Source organism: Ptiloglossa arizonensis, chromosome 8 (genome assembly GCF_051014685.1).
Source record: "Ptiloglossa arizonensis isolate GNS036 chromosome 8, iyPtiAriz1_principal, whole genome shotgun sequence".
Lineage (NCBI taxonomy): Eukaryota > Metazoa > Arthropoda > Insecta > Hymenoptera > Colletidae > Ptiloglossa > Ptiloglossa arizonensis.
This window is the reverse complement of record NC_135055.1, coordinates 7,892,668-7,912,644: the sequence shown is the minus strand read 5'-3', so window position 1 is coordinate 7,912,644 and position 19,977 is coordinate 7,892,668. Positions and strand designations below refer to the sequence as shown.

The following is a 19,977-nucleotide window of genomic DNA, read 5'->3' as shown; positions in this document are numbered from 1 at the left end:
AACATGATATGCGAGGAGGTGGCACGATTCCGTCGATTCTTGGAAATGACGTCATTTCGTGGAATTTCCACGAGTTCGAACTTGGCGGCAATTTTAAACGAATTTCTGTACTTTTGCTAGAATTTTTCGTTGATTTCGGACTTTGGTATCAGGAGAACATGATATGCGAGGAGGTGGCACGATTCCGTCGATTCTTGGAAATGACGTCATTTCGTGGAATTTCCACGAGTTCGAACTTCGCGGCAATTTTAAACGAATTTCTGTACTTTTGCTAGAATTTTTCGTCGATTTCGGACTTTGGTATCAGGAGAACATGATATGCGAGGAGGTGGCACGATTCCGTCGATTCTTGGAAATGACGTCATTTCGTGGAATTTCCACGAGTTCGAACTTGCGGCGGATTTTAAACGAATATGCAGTATTTTAAGGGATTTGAGGAAAGAATCGAGTAACGGAAAAATAAATAACGCTGATTTCTTTTAATTTACTGAATTTAATTTATTTTTATGAATGTTTTCTTACAAATATCAAATCTATACAGGTGTGTACAGTGTTACTGGTGTACTTAAATATGGTATACAATAAAATATTGTTTTCTAATGGAAGAGATAGTGATGTTGGAATTAGTAATAGGTATAATAGTTAGAGCAGCCATAGTTGGTGTAGTAGTTGTATTACTTAATCCAACGATCCGCTGAACACAATCTGCATCTCTATGCGGTTGCATCCTGTATTATGTCATCTTAATACTTGTGTAACGTGTTGCGTGGTGCAGGTCGGGTGTTTGATGTCTCTTTATATAGCCGCAGTTGCATCGAAGAAGATGAATCTGTAACCGATCAAACCCACGTTCCTTTTAAATGACTTTTCGCGCGGCATGTAGAGTATTAAAGTTTAACAACTTATATATCGATAACGAGATCTGATATTTACAAAATAAAAAAGGACTTTTCGATTCTTACCGGTACGAGAAATTCATGCTGGAAGTAACTTCTATATTTTGATCTGCGTCCCGTATATGCACGATATTCAAGCAAGTGTTCAACCATCGTTCGCCATGTCTTTAAACGATGCACTCTTTAGCGATGCACCTCAATCCGCTCGCTTTGCTGCGTCCACCCCATTCCATAGTCCCAATTATTTCTGTTTCAATTTCCTGCCTGTAAATAAGTCTGTTCACCCGCTCTTTTTTTGCGTGTTCCCATCTGCTCCTCGTGTCCTTCCCTTGATCACCTAAAAGCAACCAGAATATTCGCGTCGTCCTCCGCTCGGAAGTTTTCAGTTTAATTAACGGATATGAGATACCAAATTGTGGACATATTCTATCTGGTACGGGATTATCGACGAAGATGTGATTACAGTGGCAACTCAATTAGAATCTCGATTAATTTCTCACACCCTCTCCGCCCCTCTACCGCTCCCTCTTTATCGTTCTCGTCCTTGCAGCTCTTCATCTCCCGGCATATTTTATACCACCGAACGTTTTTCTCGGTGACTTTTTTCCTCCGACTCCGAAATTTCTGTGAACCTTAAAAATTACAAATAGAAAATTTTCGTACAAAACTTCATCGTATAATATAAATTGCCCCTTATAAATTACTATTTAGCCACACTGAACATTTAGACTCGTTCGCTTTTTGGTTCAAAGTGTGAAACAACGAAGATCCATAATCGTTTAATTAATTATAAAAAAAAACTGCATACGTCCAAAAGGCGTGTTTAACATCGAGTCGTAATTGTTTGAACGCAAATGCTGGTCTATATCTAATTTTTAATATTTTAATCGCTTTTATTTTCCGTCGATGATGGTTGATATTTGATTACAGTGTACATGGCGCGTCAAGAACCGTCTGGCAGATCCTCTACTATCGATGACGACCGCTCCAAGACACTGATCGAGAATAACCAGCGGTACAGGGGAATTGGCAGATACTCAAAATACCGAAGACCACCATCCACGATCATTTAGCGATGCTCGGTTGCGTAAATCGCTTCGGTGCACGAGTTCCGCACAATTTCACCGAAGGATATTTAATGGATCGTATCTCCGTCTGTGACTCCATATACAAACGCAACGAAAGCATACCGTTATTCAAGCAAATACTGACTGGAGCGAGGAAAAATGGAGCGTTTACAATGTCGAGCGAAGGAAGTTCCGAACTAAGAGAAATGAACTACAGAATCTCGTCCAGAAACGAAGAAAAACACGCTGTTATTGTAAAGGAGCCTCCACTCAGATCGGTCTATCAATCCAGGCAAGTATTTATTCGAATGTAGCCTTTTGCAATGTACATTCGCGACGTGCAATGTAACAGTATCGAAGATTATTTAATTTTATATTAAATACGTATCGAGTCATCTACAAAATAAATATTATTGTATCACTTGAATCTCGTTCGAGATATTAAAGAATATGTTTCAAGTATTGATCGAACGCACGGAAAACTTATGTTTTTTTTATTTATTTAATAAAATATTCTGTTTCGAACGAACCAGCCAATACTTTCAAAATTTGCGCACAAATTTCGCGCAGAGGATATCAGAAAGATGGAGTTCGATTCTAGCCGGTGTCAAATTTTAACGAAGATGTAAAATGTGAATGAGTAGTCACGTTCATTCAAACGCCTAATTTTCGTAAAGAATTCCGTACTAAAATTACAAACGCAAAACATTTAACGCGGCCCCGTGACATTCAAATGGAAAGCACTGATTCGAACGGTCGGCTAATTAATATTCAAAAGCACGAGCACTTCAACCAGTCGATCGATGCCATTCAAATAATTAACGACGCTTGGAAATCAGACCGACGACGAGTCGAGGGGTTACGCCAACGTGGCGAGCCGTGAAATAATTTTAAACATTTACCCGAAGACGAGTAGATGACTTTAAAAAATATTCATCGCCTAAGACAATGTACGTTATACGAGACACCTACCAAATTTCATTGCATTTCTATTTTTAAATGTACGACTCGAAACGTTGTCGATTCTCGTTCACTATTTACATCAAAATATTTACCATGGGGAGTTAAATAAATATTTTTTGTCTCGAAAAAAAAATTCTTAAGCAACAGTGACACTTATACAAGTTGTACAATTTTTTTCTTTCTCAATTTCAGATATTTTGGAGATCAGATTCCATGATTAATTATAGCGAACCATTTTCCCTCCAATGCAGAGGAAGAAGTTTCACATGACTCATCGAAACTCTTACACGAATCAAAATATTCGAATAATATTACTCGTACTTGTAATGTATTAACATTTCATAGAAATAAAGTCTTTGAATGAAATATCAAAAGTCTAGCTAATTCCTGATCCTTCGTTCTAACGTTTCCGTGGTTAAAGAACTTCCAGAGCGTCATAAAATTCGAGCCAAAACTACTACTATCATGCAACACTTCAAAGCAATGACAACGCTAGGCGTAAGAACTGCGAGGCAAGAAGATGGATCGTAGATCATAAATCTCGGTGTGGTTGTCGGCAATGTACTATCCTATGTACCAACTATCGAGTTTTTGCAATCCAAATTAAAAATGGAAATATTATAGCGCGAATAAAAAATAAAGCTACATTGAATAACGTCGAGCCACAAATTTATACTATTTGAGATTTCAATTACGTAGAAAAGGTCCGCGGTTAAATTCAAAGATTATTTCGAAAACGATTTTAAACAACATTAATTAGCTATGAACAATTTTGGAAATAATAAACCTATTCATTGAAACATAACCTATAAGCTTCGATACAATATAAACCTCCTAACTTTTTCATCTGCATTTTTTAATTGTCCACAGCACAATTCACAAATTATTTCGACAACAATTTTAAACGACATTAATTAGCTACGAACAATTTTCGAAATAATAGACCTATTCGTTCAAACATAACCTATAAACTTCGATACAATATAGACCTTCTAACTTTTTCATCTGCATTTTTTAATTGTCCACAGCACAATTCACAAATTATTTCGACAACAATTTTAAACGATATTAATTAGCTACGAACAATTTTGGAAATAATAAACCTATTCGTTGAAACATAACCTATAAGCTTCGATACAATATAGACCTCCTAACTTTTTCATCTGCATTTTTTAATTGTCCACAGCACAATTCACAGATTATTTCGACAACAATTTTAAACGACATAATTAGCTACGAACAATTTTCGAAATAATAAACCTATTCGTTCAAACATAACCTATAAGCTTCGATACAATATAGACCTTCTAACTTTTTCATCTGCATTTTTTAATTGTCCACAGCACAATTCACAAATTATTTCGACAACAATTTTAAACGATATTAATTAGCTACGAACAATTTTGGAAATAATAAACCTATTCGTTCAAACATAACATATAAGCTTCGATACAATATAGACCTCCTAACTTTTTCATCTGCATTTTTTAATTGTCCACAGCACAATTCACAGATTATTTCGACAACAATTTTAAACGACATAATTAGCTACGAACAATTTTCGAAATAATAGACCTATTCGTTCAAACATAACCTATAAGCTTCGATACAATATAAACCTTCTAACTTTTTCATCTGCATTTTTTAATTGTCCACAGCACAATTCACAAATTATTTCGACAACAATTTTAAACGATATTAATTAGCTACGAACAATTTTGGAAATAATAAACCTATTCGTTCAAACATAACATATAAGCTTCGATACAATATAGACCTCCTAACTTTTTCATCTGCATTTTTTAATTGTCCACAGCACAATTCACAGATTATTTCGACAACAATTTTAAACGACATAATTAGCTACGAACAATTTTGGAAATAATAGACCTATTCGTTCAAACATAACCTATAAGCTTCGATACAATATAGACCTCCTAACTTTTTCATCTGCAATCCGAATATCGTCTGCTGGTAACAGGAATATAGAAAGATCGAGGAGATCGCTAAAATTTGTTTTAAATATGGCGCGAAAGATAAACAATATTCGTTTCAAAATTTACAGCGCAAAATTTTGTACATTTGGAGTTGCCTTGCGTGACCTCATTTTTAAACACACTAATTAGTTACGAGCAATTTAAAGAATTTCGTGCGTTACCGACCTTGTGTAGCGACATGTATAGTAAACTAGATTCCTGCTGTACCGATATCAGGCGCTGGTACCAGGATCAGAGAATGTTGAAGGAGGTAGTCTATCAACGCGAGAGAGAGAAAGAGAGAGGGGGGAACGGTGTGCGACAAAGATGGACAAAAAATTCCCGCCAAAATGTCGCGGAAGGAAGAAAACGTTAATTTAACACATTTGGAGCGCAAAAATGTTCAATTTAGAGTTGCATTATGTAGTAGATGTTCACGGTCACATTTAAGGACCATACCGGTGAAAATTTTTAACGTGATTAATTAGTTATAAACATTTTTCCGCAGTGATCGTAGTGCCGTTGCTTGTAGAGATTTAGTAATCGATACTTTTCTCGACTTTCCGCCGTAATCGATGAATAATTTCGATATGCGTCACATCGCGGAGATTCTCAGGAAAATTCTTGTACATCTTTAGCATTGATTATTATTGGCGTTAATGACTTATAAACAATTTTCGGAAGCTGTTTTATTAGCGATGTTATTAACGATCGAGGTAATCGATACTTTTTTCGACTTTGCACCGTAATTGTTGGATAGTTAATTACAACCAATTTTTCTTGTTTTGATATCTTTAATATTTTCACTATTGTACCCCACTTATTATACAACCGATCATGAAATAGTTAAACCTGTGACTCAAATACATCTTGAAGTTTTTTGTATAATTTAAAGTAAACCTTGCAAATAAAAGCACATTTCCTTTACGAAATATGAAACAGACGTTTATCAAAAAATATTCATTAGAGAGAAGAATCACCTAATACATTTCTTTTCGTTAAAATCTTTAAACCTGTAACCATGTCTTCTTAATGCAAACCTTAACATGCTTAATTTTCTTTTATCTCGAAAATCACTAAATATTTTTGTTTCTTCCACAGAGAAGAACGTGTTATGCAATTAATAAAGATCTGTAGTATGAGTCTTTGTTTCGTTACAGTATATTTTGACGCGTGAATATTATTATATTTAAATGCAATTGTGATGGTTAATAATTCAATACGAATCGATGTCGATGACTAATGAAGAAGATCATGGTTTCCTGCATCTCCTTACGGATTTGCACCATGGTATCTTTTAGCGAGGCTACGATTAAAAAGTGATTAATTCACCGCAGAAGAATCGGCCCGTTTTCAAGAAACGCTTAATAGAGGGGTAGGGGCGAATTCTTGTCGTAAAATTAAAATTGAAATTCTTCGCTTAAAGTTTGCGCCCAGGCTTCGACTATGGCCAATTGCTCGGTGCATTCCTGTACCTGGAAGCGCTATGTGAGTAATTATTAGGATCATTAGCAACAGCTACGTAGCTGTGAGGGTAGCTTATGCTCCAGAGGAAACCATAATGCTGTGCGAACACCGTGAATAGTGTTACTTTAGCGATAGTTTTCTAATCGAATGAAAATTTGTGTCTTGCTTTTTACACGCCTCGAACTTTGAGAATATTTTACCAAAATGGTAGGGATAGAGTATGGTACACTAATGTGGTATAAATTATCTAATATTTATCTAATGTTGGAAAAGTATTGACAGTCGACGAGTGAAGAGGCAATTTTAACGTCATGATTATTACTTTGACGTAGATAAAAAACATACTAATTATGACAAACTGCATCTGAACTTAACTTCAATTAATCAACACTACGATGAAAACTAAATTATTGTTCAATTGTACGAATCTCTCGACTATTCTAGATATTAGCTTGTAGAATGATCTCGATGCAAGTACAGTTTCCAATGTTTGAAATTTTATTAAAGAAACATCTCTATTCGTAAAATTAATGTGAGATCAAACGATAAAAATTGATTGTTGCATGTTACGTTGCTATGTAACCAGTATCTTCAGTCGATGCAACATTAAACTCGCGATTTGTAAAAAAAAAAATAATGCACGAAGGGAACGGTAGGTTTGTCATTGAGATGCAAACACGAGGTCGATAATAATCCTTTTATCTGTTTATACAAATCGTGTTTACCCGCTCGAAATGATTGAATGCGATCGAGATAAGCGTCCATATCACGAACTGTCAATAACTATCAATAATTTGTACGCTATCCTATTGGGCAGTCGCGGGTATTCACAAAGGAAACCTTAAAATTAAAGTTCCAGTTCAAAAATTTTAAATCGTTGTTCATGTAATCTTTACGCGCTACGTTTTTCGTGACAATTTTTAAATTCATATTCAAGTAATGTTTCTCCGTGAAAAGAAAAATAAATTCGAATGCACCCTCAGTGAACGAAGATGTTTCTTTCAATTGTACAAAATGGATAGAAGAAGTGGACGTTCTTGTGAATCGTGATCGTAACTTCGAGTGATTTAATCTGATTGTTTACATGATACGTTTTTTGTGAAAATTTTTAAATTCATATTCATGTAACGTTTCTCCGTGAAAAGAAAAATAAATTCGAATGCACCCTCAGTGCACGAAGATGTTTCTATCAATTGTACAAAATGGATAGAAGAAGTGGACGTTCTTGTGAATCGTGATCATAACTTCGAGTGATTTAATCTGATTGCGGACATCTTTCGTTGAAATGCTCCAGAAAATGATAGGACTGCCTGGAATGGTACTGAAATGCATAAATTACTCCCTCGAAGCAACGCACTTATGAGAGAAGAATATTTCCATAAAAATTTCAAACAAAACAGTCCTGTATCAGAAAAATACTACCATTCGAAGTCGATAGCGAAAATAAATTAATATTGAATCTTCGTCGTACACGAAACTAATTTTATGGGAGCGACGTTTATAGTCCCTTTGAGAAAAAGTTATTAAATAGTTACGATCGAAACTATTTTCAAAATAAGAGTGGTTTCTTCAGGTTTGCAATCGTTCTATAATTTTATGTGTGTAGTTAGCATTGAGAAAACACGTTACAGTTTAAAAATTAGTATCAACTTTTCAAGGAAACAACTCTTGGTTCGAATGATATTTGAAATTAGGCGTGAGAACAGTCTTCGTTAGGCTACTTAAAGCAATCACTATGTTGTGACGTGTACCCTTCCTCCTAGTAATAAATACTGATTAAATAAATACTGGTTATAATAATGATTACAATTAATGTTCTCAGATCATCTATACAACTTTAAAACTTTCTTTACTTCGTAGCTTTCTATAATTTAAGAGAGAATTTTAATCTATATTTGAGATTTTTTTAAACAAAACGCTGACAGATTTTTACATCCAGTTTACACACATATCTCTCCTCTATGTTTAAGGACCATACACAATTTTTTCATCTATAAATAAAATCCATAAATAAAATAGTTTTCGAGATTCTTATTTCAGATAAGCACAATGACCGGAATCGTAGCAACCATAAAGTCACTTTTAACGAAAGGTACTGTATTAAAGTAATTGTAACTATTTTAATTTTAATTGTTTTTTTTTTTTTTTAACGATAAAATTGTGTACAGTACATGATATAGTACGAATCGCGAAAATGTCGAGTCAAGGTCTTCTTTCCGGCCCCTCGTATACTTAATTCTGCCCGCAGCAGTTCCGAGCACTCTTCTCCAGGTATGCCGTAATTTATAAATAACTCCAAGTATTTAAATAATGTTCCGAGATGTTGGCGGCTCCCCCCCGAAACTAAACGGAATCGCCTTTAATGCGGAGGCAAGGCTACAGCCTTCGATTTTACCCCGGGGGCATCGAAAGTTCTCGACAACCTGGCCTCTGCTCTTGTTCCATTTGAGGATAGATGTACACTAGACGCAGGGCGTCCCGTTTCGATTGCGCAGGTTTTAATTTCGCTCCACCCTCGCCCTCCCCCCCCCCCTCTACCCCTCCCCTCCCGTCTCTTTTTCACTTCCTCTTCCTTCCCCGCTCGGATCAAGAAGGAATCCGCGGAAAGAAAGTATTCCGCGATCTTCGAGCATCCTTGACATCTTTCAGAATTAACTTCGTTTAACCTTACGATTCCTTGCATACCATTCTTTCACTAGACGCGCATGCGTATTTAGCCAAGTCCAGGGTGATTCGCAGACTTTCGAAAATAATAGCTTGACTCGATAAGTTTCGTCGTTCGTCGAAACGTTGAACTTTGAACAACAGTAAATACAGGAACGAGTCGATAGATCTACATGAAACTTCACGCATGTTCGTTGAACAATAGTACCGTCTTTAGAAAAATAAAACGACGAACCTAATAGCTCCGTTTCTTATCGAACGATACTGTTCAATAAGTTTTATCGAACGACAAAACTTATTAAACGACCTAGTATTTTCGATGTTTCGACCTTGACTGATTCTTAGTATTTTCAATTCTAGGTTTCTAGGTTAGAATTAGTATTTTCGATGTTTCGAACTTGATTGATTCTTAGTATTTTCAATTCCTTGAACTTTACCAATTCTAAGTATTTTCGATGCTTTAAAAATACTACTGGTCAACATTTTATCTTACTTTAACTAATTCTTAGTAATTTCAATTCTAGATTTCTAGGTTAGAATTAGTATTTTCGATGTTTCGAACTCGATTGATTCTTAGTACTTTCAATTCCTTAAACTTTGCTAACTCTAATATATTTTCTATGCTTTGAAAATACTACTGGTCAATATTTTATCTTACTACAAGGGTAAAAACAAAAACAATTGTTTGAAACGGAGGAGGACATCATACGACATGAATCATTTTTCCATTTCCTCCATACCGAACATTTATAAGACCGTCTTTTGATACAATCTGACAGGAGTAGTTTGGGAATTTTAATTTTGACGAAATAACACCGTTGCACGCTTTAGAATGTTTTATTATGTTCTACTAATGTCCCACTGGGTATGTCGATAAACGGAGATGGGCAGCTGTTGGTTCACGACGAGGTATCTACTATCGAGCTGTTTGACAGTTGCACTCGAGATTTCAAAGAGATAGAGAGTTCTATACCTTGTTCATTAATTTATATATCCGATAATGTTGCCCCGTGGTCGAAGTAGCATGCGTCGTACGGTTAGAATACGGTAAAGTACTTTTATTCTACCTACTCTGAGACTATTTTCAATCATCTTTATATTTAGAATAATGACAAGTTCTTTGTTATTCGATTTTTTCGAATTAGTACATTTCTCTTTTTAAGAATCTATTTGTCGTTTATTTTGTCTCAGATTTTTAACGAATAATATTGTGCAAAAAAGAATGCAAAAGAATTTAGCAATTTATTTGATTTCTATTTCAATTTTTATACTTACGAGAATGACAAGTCCCTTGTTCGATCTCTGGTCATTTTTCCAATTAGTACCTTCTTCTTTTTAAGGATCTATTCGTCGTTTATTTTGTTTGAGATTTTTAACGAATAATATTATGCAAAAAGGAATGAAAAATGTTTTACTTTAATAAATTACCCGAGTCGATTAAAGACTAAAATAAATAAATTTATTTTAATTTTTATACCTGTAAGAGTGATAAGACCCTTATCTTTGGTAGTTTTTCGAATTAGTTCTTTCTTCTTTCCAAGGATCTATTTGTTGTTTTATTTTATTTGAGATTTCTAACAAACAATACCGTACGGAAGATGACTGGAAAAGTTTTCCTGTAATAAATTACCGGAGTCGACTAAAGATTTGGCAATTTATTTTAATGAAGTACCCCCTTTGTATCTTCAGTATTGTCGGAAATGATTTGCTATTCCTTTCCAGATGTCTCACTTACTGCTAAAGTCTGTAAGTTTTTAATGATATTTAACTGTGTGAAATTACAGTCTTTTTATGCCCCGAACCAGGTAAAAGGTAGGTTTTCGAACGTCTAAAATCCTTTTGAAGATTCTTAACGAGGACATGTTTAATTCCAATAATGTTTCGCAATACCGTGCAATTTTTTATTTTTCAATGTATAAATCTTCTTCTGTCACTTTAATGCCACCGTTACGCATGCTAAATCGTTAGGGTGAAAATTAATCTTAATCGTTAAAGAATAATGTTTCAAGAAGATAGTTTACAGCTAAACACAGTGCACACGAAATTATCACTTCGAAAGTTCTTGAAATGGAATAAATAAAATTAACACAATCGAATCGAAATTTTTGATAAAGTTGATGTAATTTTAGGCTTGCATGCGTGTTATAGTAGAGATGCAAAATTAAATTTATGAAAATCGCTCTCCTTTTTCTATTATTACGGAAAAACTCTACGTGGCTTCCATTAAGACCAAGTTTTGTTTCAATAATACGAAGACACGGAAGATTGTTCATAAATTGAATTTTGCACCAGTCAAATTAACCTTAAAAAAGTGTTTCCCTCTCGTTACTGAAAATAAACTCAATGCAATTTTCATTAAAATCCAGTGTTTCTTTAACGATACGATTACGAGGAAAATAATAAATTTAATCATCCAACAACTAAATTAAATTTTACAATGACAAATAATTCCACACTTGTTGTGCACTTCGAAGTGATATAAATTTAAAATTACACTAAATGTTTCTAAAATTTTGAAAACATTTACAGTACGACCTCGTTAATTGCGATCGAGATTCGTGCAAATATCAGGGTAACCGATTCAATAAAATAATCTAATTTTTTGCAATACTCTACTGTCAAATAATACCGATTAATTAATTTAAAATCGATTCAATTATATAAATGGTATACAGAGACATTGTCTGTTCGGATAACAGAGCATTCGTATAACAAAGGTTCAAATATTTTATCGTCACTACGAGTTATGACAAACATAGTGATTTTGGTAATAGTCTGACCAGCTGTCATACCGTGTTTCGCGAATAGAATGCTTCCTTTCTCTCTGTGGAAAACATTTCGAAAACATAAATCGTGTTACGTTCGTATCCGTGAACATTTATCGAATCGAGAAACCTTGAAGCGACCTCGATCATCACCGAAAGTGCCGAAAACATCATTTTTTGCAATAAACAACAGTACGCGTACGAAAATTATGATTTTAATATTATGACAAAGAATAAGTTGCAAATACTTGTTAAAACGATACCAATTTGAGAACCACCCATAATAGGTGACCATTGTCCTGGTTTCTGAGCTTGTTATAAAAATTTTGCTGGAATCTGGTAACATCGGAGTACACAGCTGTGGAAATAGAGTGTCCTTCAAAGTTATTAGCAGCTGTAAACAATTCTCGATTGCATGGCCATCTTACCAACGTTTTAACACAATTTCCATATCATGGTCCTTTTAGTATTATTCGTTTCGTATCGAAACCCGAGAATAGACTGTACCAGATACGAAATTGGAGAAGAATTAATCTTTTCTTTACTGGAAACAAAAATTACGAAATTTCTGCACTCGAGACAAACGAGAGGAAACAAAGGAAAATATATTTCTGCAATTTTAAACACCGATGATCGATGCATTAACAAAGAGAGAAATGTTATATCAAAGATCGTGCTCGCCATTTTGGAATACACTGCACTAAATGAAAAATTTTAAGTTAAAAATTCAAAGAAACTAAATTTTCAGGTAGAAAACGTTTGAAATAACTATCTGTTGATTCAAACACTATTTATCGAATGATCGGTAACTTTCAAATCAGAATTGGAGCAGAAAGGTGAACTGGAACCCTAAGAAGGCCTAACTTCGAGTGAACAATTTTCAAACAATGCCTCACTTTAGGACACGTGTTTAAGATAATACAGCTGTTGCAAAATTTTCTTTACTTTCTCGTATACTAATGCATAGACTCCAGTTCGTCTTGCAGAGAGAATATAAACCTAATTGTTTACATATAACAGATATGGAACATTGATGAATGTATAATGTATACAAAACTTATTGAGCAACTAGTACTATACTGAATAAGGTACAATACTATAGTATATTTTTTTTATTGAATAAAAGGACAAATAGTCCTGAGTGGTTGTTAATAATTAAAAAGATATGTAGGTTGAATCGTTTTGTACATTAGAACATCATCATTTTGTTCAATGGACTTAGTAAGCCTTCTCTCGTAAGAACAATGATGATGAAGATATCCTTAGAACCCTTATTAAGAATAGTTTTCTAACTTGAAGATTATTTTATTTTCACGATTTCTAACTTTCAAGAAGAACCTTGTTATGCTTCAGTCCCCTTGTGTACAGTATTATAGCTATAAGATAAATATCGATACAACTAAATATAAATGAAGAGTGTTTGAGACAAAACGAACAACATCGAGCAGATGTTTATAATTTACAATTGGATATCGGTTTCGAGAGTGTTCGTACTAGGTTGTTCGATAAGTCTTGTCGTTTTGTCCAATGTAAAAACTTACTATGACACTTCAACAATACACGAATCAGTCGACAGATCTACCTGAAACTTGACACATGTTCATCAAACAGTAATTTATCTTTAGAAAAATAAAACGACGAACCTAACAGCTCCAATTTCTTATCGAACGACAAAACTTATAGAGCAACCTATCAGATCATTGGAAACCGGTCTGAAGTTTCTAGGATCTAGATTTTAGAGTTTGAAAGGGACGAACGAGACAGTCGAAGAAAGAAGCTTTGCTACGTGTAAGAAACTCTCGAAGTGTGGATCGTAGAGTGGGAGTTTCGTACTTAAATATAATTCACAATTATCATCGGAGAGATGTACTATCGTTAACCTAACCGAATGCCTGAAATTCCTCCACAGAATCCTATTACTCAGTCCCCTCTCCGCGATAGATTCGATAAAACAATCCAACTCTTTATATTGCTCTACTATCGAAAAAAACCGATGTTATTTAATTTAAAAACGATTCAATTACAAATGGTACACACGATCCATACTCCACTGTTTCTTCAACAGTCGACGTATCGTCGATCGACGATTAACCGAGAGTGATCCAATGGCGGTTGTGAAATCAATTCCCGGCTTGTCTTCGAGAGATCGATGGTGCGGAAAAACGGTGGCTCGATAAAAAAAAAAGAAAGAAAAAATTCAGCGAGCTCTTCAGCTCCAAGTTCGAGTCGATCCTCGAACCAAGAAGGAACGACGATATTAAGCCGCGGAGGATTTCGAGCGTCTTCGAGATCAAATTGAAGGTTGCAACCTCCTTCAAGCGGCACGTGTTCGACGACATCGTCTTGGTTTGCAAGATGCCGTCTTCCCAAGCGTTATTCGAATACTCCGGTGAAATATTAGCTACTTATTCCGTGACGGGAGCAAGGGCAAGCTTCCGACTTTTCCATCAGCCCCACGTCCCCCTCCCGCGCGACACTCTCTCCCCTGTTCCACCATTTTGCGCGAAAGTGCAATCCCTCACCAATATCAGTCTCCAGGAATCCAGAGGGATCACGTCGTTGGGTCAAGGTCGCCTGTTAATCGTCCTCCTTTTAAGCTAGTCGACACCTCGTCGCGATCCTATTAACCGCGCGGTAATTCGATTCGTTTCGGTCGCCCGATCGAGTGACTAAAACTCATTTTCGGAAAATATCAACCGCGAGTAGATCGGACGTACCACTGACGCCCCTAACCGTCGTGTTAGTCGCTATGAAACCCTCCGTTTCATTCCGGGAAGAAATTTCTCCAATTTCGAAACTTATCGGACCGTTCGATAAGTTTCTTCGGTGTTTTTCATTGTAAAAATATATGGTATGACACTTAAACTTCGAAGGACTGTAAATTGTACGTCGAGAGATCTACGTGAAACTTCACGCATGTTCGTCGAACGGTTGTACTATCTTTTCAAATATACAACGACGAATCTGATAGGACCATTTCTTATCAAACGACGAAACTTATCGAACAATCTATTAGGTTAGGTTTAACACGAAGGGCTCTACTTTCGATTGTTTGCTAGCTTCGATCTTGGTTGACGCGTTCTTTGGGTCTTCCTTGACCCATCGCGATCTTGTCATATATTGTATTTTTTTTTTTGTAATTGAAGCTATTATAATAGATGCGACTGGATTATGAAATTAAAAACGTGAGTTTTGTACGATCGAGAGACTTTTTACCCGAAAACTTTAAATACAGAAAAACGAAAGAACGTTTTAAGGTTAGGTGTATCGAATGGATTTGAGCAATCTATTATTCGCGAAAGAGTAATTTGGGAGGTGTAATGTTGTTTAGGAATTACTGTGTTCGAACAAGAGAAAAAATTAAAAAGTTAGGTTAGAAACGAAATCTAAGAGACTCTTTCTTGGAGGGAAAGTTGACTGACTTGTGTACCATTCGAGGAAGAAAAGATTTTTATGTACTTTGTTCTATTTTTATGAAAGTATTATCATTCCATCGGCGCGATGATTTTCTACGCAAAAATGAGTCCGTGATTATTAATTGTAACATATTTGAATCGTTTTTGAAAATGTTTCGACTGTGAATAATCAAAGGTAGTCGAACCAAGGTCGTGTTTGGACTCATTTTCATCGGCAGAAATGTAAAAGTTTCGATATTATGAAATTCGGTGGTTACCACGAGCTGAATGAAAAATAATACAGATGAAGATTTTGTTACTAATGCGGAAATTAATGTAATAAAAATTGTGTCAATCATGAGACCATTATACTAGGAAAAGAGGAGCGGGCAGAGTGGTCTGCTGAACTGAAAGACGAATGTTCTAATCAATCGACTTATCTAGTAAATTATCGATGTATAAAATTGATAAGTCTAACTTTCCAAATGGCTGCTGTTTATACAACAAGTACATATTCTGCAACATTCGTGCAAACGAATCTATTGCAAGGAGCTATAAGGCAAAAGTCCTCCAACCGTCAGCTAGAGGACTAGAGATTGTGCATTGTGTGAATCCTAACACTGCAAAGGGATTTTAAATCAGTCAACTGTTTCAACCTCTTCGATTCAACCCATAAATGATACCATTTAAGCCATGATGAATCCTTCGTGGCGACAGGAACACCACTTCCAGTCGAGTTGTCTCGCAGTTCTTAGTACCAGTCAATTGGTGTCTTGGGTGTACATGGAAAATACAGAAAGCTCTTGTTAAACACAATCATAAATGGTAATTTTATCTTTCTAGTTCATTCAAGGTTATATATATAACCACGAGTTAATTAATACTGAAATTATAAAGATCATTAGACAAATCCGCAAGTTAGAGTTCAACGAAGTACGAAAGCTCCTACACTGAGTTTAGTACAATATATATTTCAAGATTGGAAGTCTAACAATCGCTCTTGTATTATGACTGTATCCTAAACGCAATCCTCGCGACCCAGAACAGAGCAATCGACACCACGAGGCGTATATCACCAACGAACCTAACTGGCTACGTCGAATGCAGCTAACACAACCCCTTGCATACATTCGGTGCATCAACCATGGGACGCAAGCTTGTTATCTGTGCGCGTAATGAGGTGCTCGGACCAATATCGCAGGAGCAAGATATCGATTGTTATCGGACACTGCTGTGATGAGCAGCGTGCGATGGTAATCTTTAGCTATGCACCCTGGCACCACTTTACACACTGTTTAATTGGAGATATTGCGTATCGGTACACCGAGAGAAGCGTTTACTTGGAGCATTCGAACAATTTCGACGTTTGGTTAAGGAACAATTCTTGGAGACACTAACGATTATACCATATCTGTCGATCCTTTGCACGATATATATGCTCTCGAAATAGATTTGTAGAAGAGGTAGCAAAATATTGCGTATAACGAACGAAAAATACAATATGGAAAACGTAGAGAAATATTAACAATTCTTGCAATTTCAATTCCTGATGTACTATATACTGTACTATGGTATATACTGTATAGTACAGTGTAGTGTACGTAATCTACTATATAATTAACAAATGTTCTCCTGTTTCATAAGAATATACTTCGCAACAACTTTATACGCTAATATTGTACTCACGGTTAGCAATGCCAGGTATCTACAAGACGTGTCCTCTACGACTGACGATCGTGTTTACCCAGAGCTCACGCGGCCCCGATTCGGGGTCTGGACTCAAGGCTTCCCTATACGCGCCTGCGCGTTACGCCACGCGTTGATATACCTGCTCGCTAACCCATGAAACTTTGCCTCGAACACAATCAAATTTATCACGTTACATTCTTCCAACCAATAATTTAAATATACCGATACTTTATCACAATTTAATAGATATTTCGCATCAAACTAAAGTCCTTTTAGATTATCTTTACCTTTCGAAACTTGATTTCATTTTTTTTTCCAAAATAGTTTGCAGAAATAAAGTTTTGTTTATTCTTTATCCATAGTGATTCACCCTGGTACGTTGAATTTCAAAATTTATCACGTTACTATCTTCCAACCAATCATTTAAATATACCGATACTTTGTCACAATTTAATAGATATTTCTCATCAAACTAAAGTCCTTTTCGATGATCTTCACTCTTTCGAAAGTCAATTCAATTTCATATTTTTCTTCCGAAAATAGTTCGCAGAAACAAATGTTTTATTTACTTTTTATAGACAGAGACTCACCCTGGTACGTCGAAGTTGAAAAGCCACGGAGATACGTGGATTTATAAGCCCGGACCCTTTTTTAATATCGACTTGAGAAGTTCTCGAGCGTTTAAGTGTCCCTCGTTCGAAGTTTCATTGCGTCGCAACGAATAAATCAGAGCCCACCGTCAAATTTCCTACACAGTCACCACCTCGAATCATGATATTCGTCTCGAGAATTACGATATTCGTCTCGAGAATATCATAATTTGTCCTTCGAAAAGTAATTTACGAACCGAAGCGCGACAATCTCGCCGAATTGTGCTTTTTTTCTCCACTAGGGCCACGTGGTTATGATTTTTCGCTCGGTGGAGAACTTTCGGTTTTTGTTTCCTTTCTTCGACTCAGGACCGACATTATCGCGTAGAGAAGAATTTTATGGAAAATGCACGTTTAAACCCGATCGTGAAGAATCAATCGCCCGACAAATTGGCTCTGTCCGATCCGCCAGAATAGGAATTAATTATTCTCTCGATATCTGTCGCGACGAGTGAAGAAAATACAACGAAAGAATTCTATTATTACGATTCTTAGCGAATTCCAGTTGAATTGCAAGAGATTCGATTTTATTATTCACCCGTACTCCTTTTTCGAGGAATATTTCTCTCGTTTTGAAAACGTGTAGAACAAAAATCAAAGATTTCTATTGAATGAAGAATTTAGGTATGGATTTAAAAGTCCGAAACAACGAAGAAAGATGACAGGAACAATTCGTGTTTTGTAAATCGCCAGAAAATAATTTACTGTTATTGACAGCATCGATAAGAATATTGTTCAATCGTTTCGCGAAAAGTAACTGGAGAATGTAGCCATCGATTGATCGTAAACTACGTGTAAGTAAATGGGAATATTTTTTACTACGAAATTTTGCATAATTAGTTCAATACCGACCGAGAATTTTGCACACCCTCGTTATCGTGAATATTATCACAGTTATCGAATCTCACGATTTTTAATACGAGTCACGAGTTACAGAACCACGAACTCTCGAGAAACAATCCTCCTTCGCGTTAAAAATCCAATTTCGGGGAAAAATTGATGAAACGTAAATGGAAATCTCGATGTTTATGAAAATTGCCCCGTTCTAATAGAGATCGCGACACACGTGTTTTACACGATGTAGTTGCAGCGGTTCTCATGGACGAACGTCCCTGACATCCTTCGACACGGTTGCCCAATGTGTGGGTGGAACAATTACAACCTAACCCATTTACAGATGATTTATTCGGCCTCTCACGAGGGCCTTCCGAAGAATTAGCACACACTGCACACAACGACCCCGTAACGCTACTTTTCTGCGCCGCGACACCATCTTTTCTACCCCCATCTTCGACCCTAACTTCCTTGTTTGGTCGAGTTCCTCCACGGTACGTATCACCGCTATGGCCAATGGAAAATCGCGTTCAATGACGTGACCGAATTTCCACCAGTTTTCACCGTACCGTACGAAGCCTGAATTGATGTTACTCCGCTCGATAAATTAATGGCGGCGAAAAATATGAAAATAGGTAGGAAATAGAATTGTGATACCGAGAGACTGAAAGTTTATTCGTTGATCTAAGCGCGAATTTTTATAAAAGGTCTCGATAATATTCTGAACGAGATATTTTTCTTGGTTCTGAAAAAAAGGATTGTATAATACGCGCGCGAAAAGAATACATCTGGAGTTATGGTGGGTGCTGTACATTCAGGGATCATCTTTCACTTGAAAACGTTTTCTTTGGATTAACGCAGAGAAGAAATTCCTACATACAGGGTGATCCAAAGCATTTGATTAAAAGTTATAGGAAAGCGAGATATCGACAGAAAGTAGGAATCTTTTTACAAGAAATTAGTTTCTTATGAAACAGTAATTCTTTTTATCACTTCTCACGACGTACTATACTTTCCCAATTTTTACTTATCGATCTTTTATAAAAGTATGCTTCGTCATCTCCTAAAAAAGAATAAACCTTTTGTTTGACTATTTACTATTCTGTATGCTCTAGGTATACACACATCCTTACGCTTGGGATGATTTTTGAACGAATAGGACCAGCTAGAAGTTGAGATGCAATCTTCTCGAGCACGTACTGTACATAATATTCAATTTTAAATAGGTGATCTTTTTTCCTAAAAGGACGATTCTAGGCATTATTGGCAACCATCTCAAATTTAGTTTACATATAGTTACAGAAGAAACGTAGAAGCATCCAATTGCGTCTGTTACAATAGTGTTAACTATAGAGAACAATATATTATGGTAACGCGTGAGAATGAAAGGAATTGTGCCGGACTGGAGAATTTTGGACGAACGTGACCAGATGCATGGAGTGAGAAAAGTTAAGGATTAGAACGAAAGGGAGAGTGTTCGAGATCAGTCATTTCTTGGAAAATAATCGAAGCGTGTCGTGTTGCGTGACATTAAGAATATTATAAGTCAACATAGTTAATAAATAAATAATTTGTGTGCTTTGTTAATGTTTCGTTCCTTTTAAAATTCCT

The 19,977-nt window shown here is 35.9% G+C and overlaps 1 long non-coding RNA gene across 3 annotated transcripts; it reads right to left on the bottom strand.

Annotated features, from left to right (window-relative positions):
- Positions 1–499: 499 nt before the first annotated feature.
- Positions 500–16,905, bottom strand: LOC143150124 (uncharacterized). 3 transcript variants are annotated; one of them, XR_012992957.1, is made up of 5 exons: positions 16,880–16,905; positions 15,877–15,965; positions 1,306–1,528; positions 963–1,233; positions 500–829 (listed from the first exon to the last, which is right to left on the bottom strand). It is a non-coding gene; the product is annotated as an uncharacterized LOC143150124 (long non-coding RNA). The 3 variants fall into 3 exon arrangements; XR_012992958.1 differs by lacking the exon at positions 15,877–15,965; XR_012992959.1 differs by lacking the exons at positions 15,877–15,965; positions 16,880–16,905 and having other exon boundaries at positions 1,306–2,354.
- Between the last annotated feature and the right edge of the window lie 3,072 nt (positions 16,906–19,977).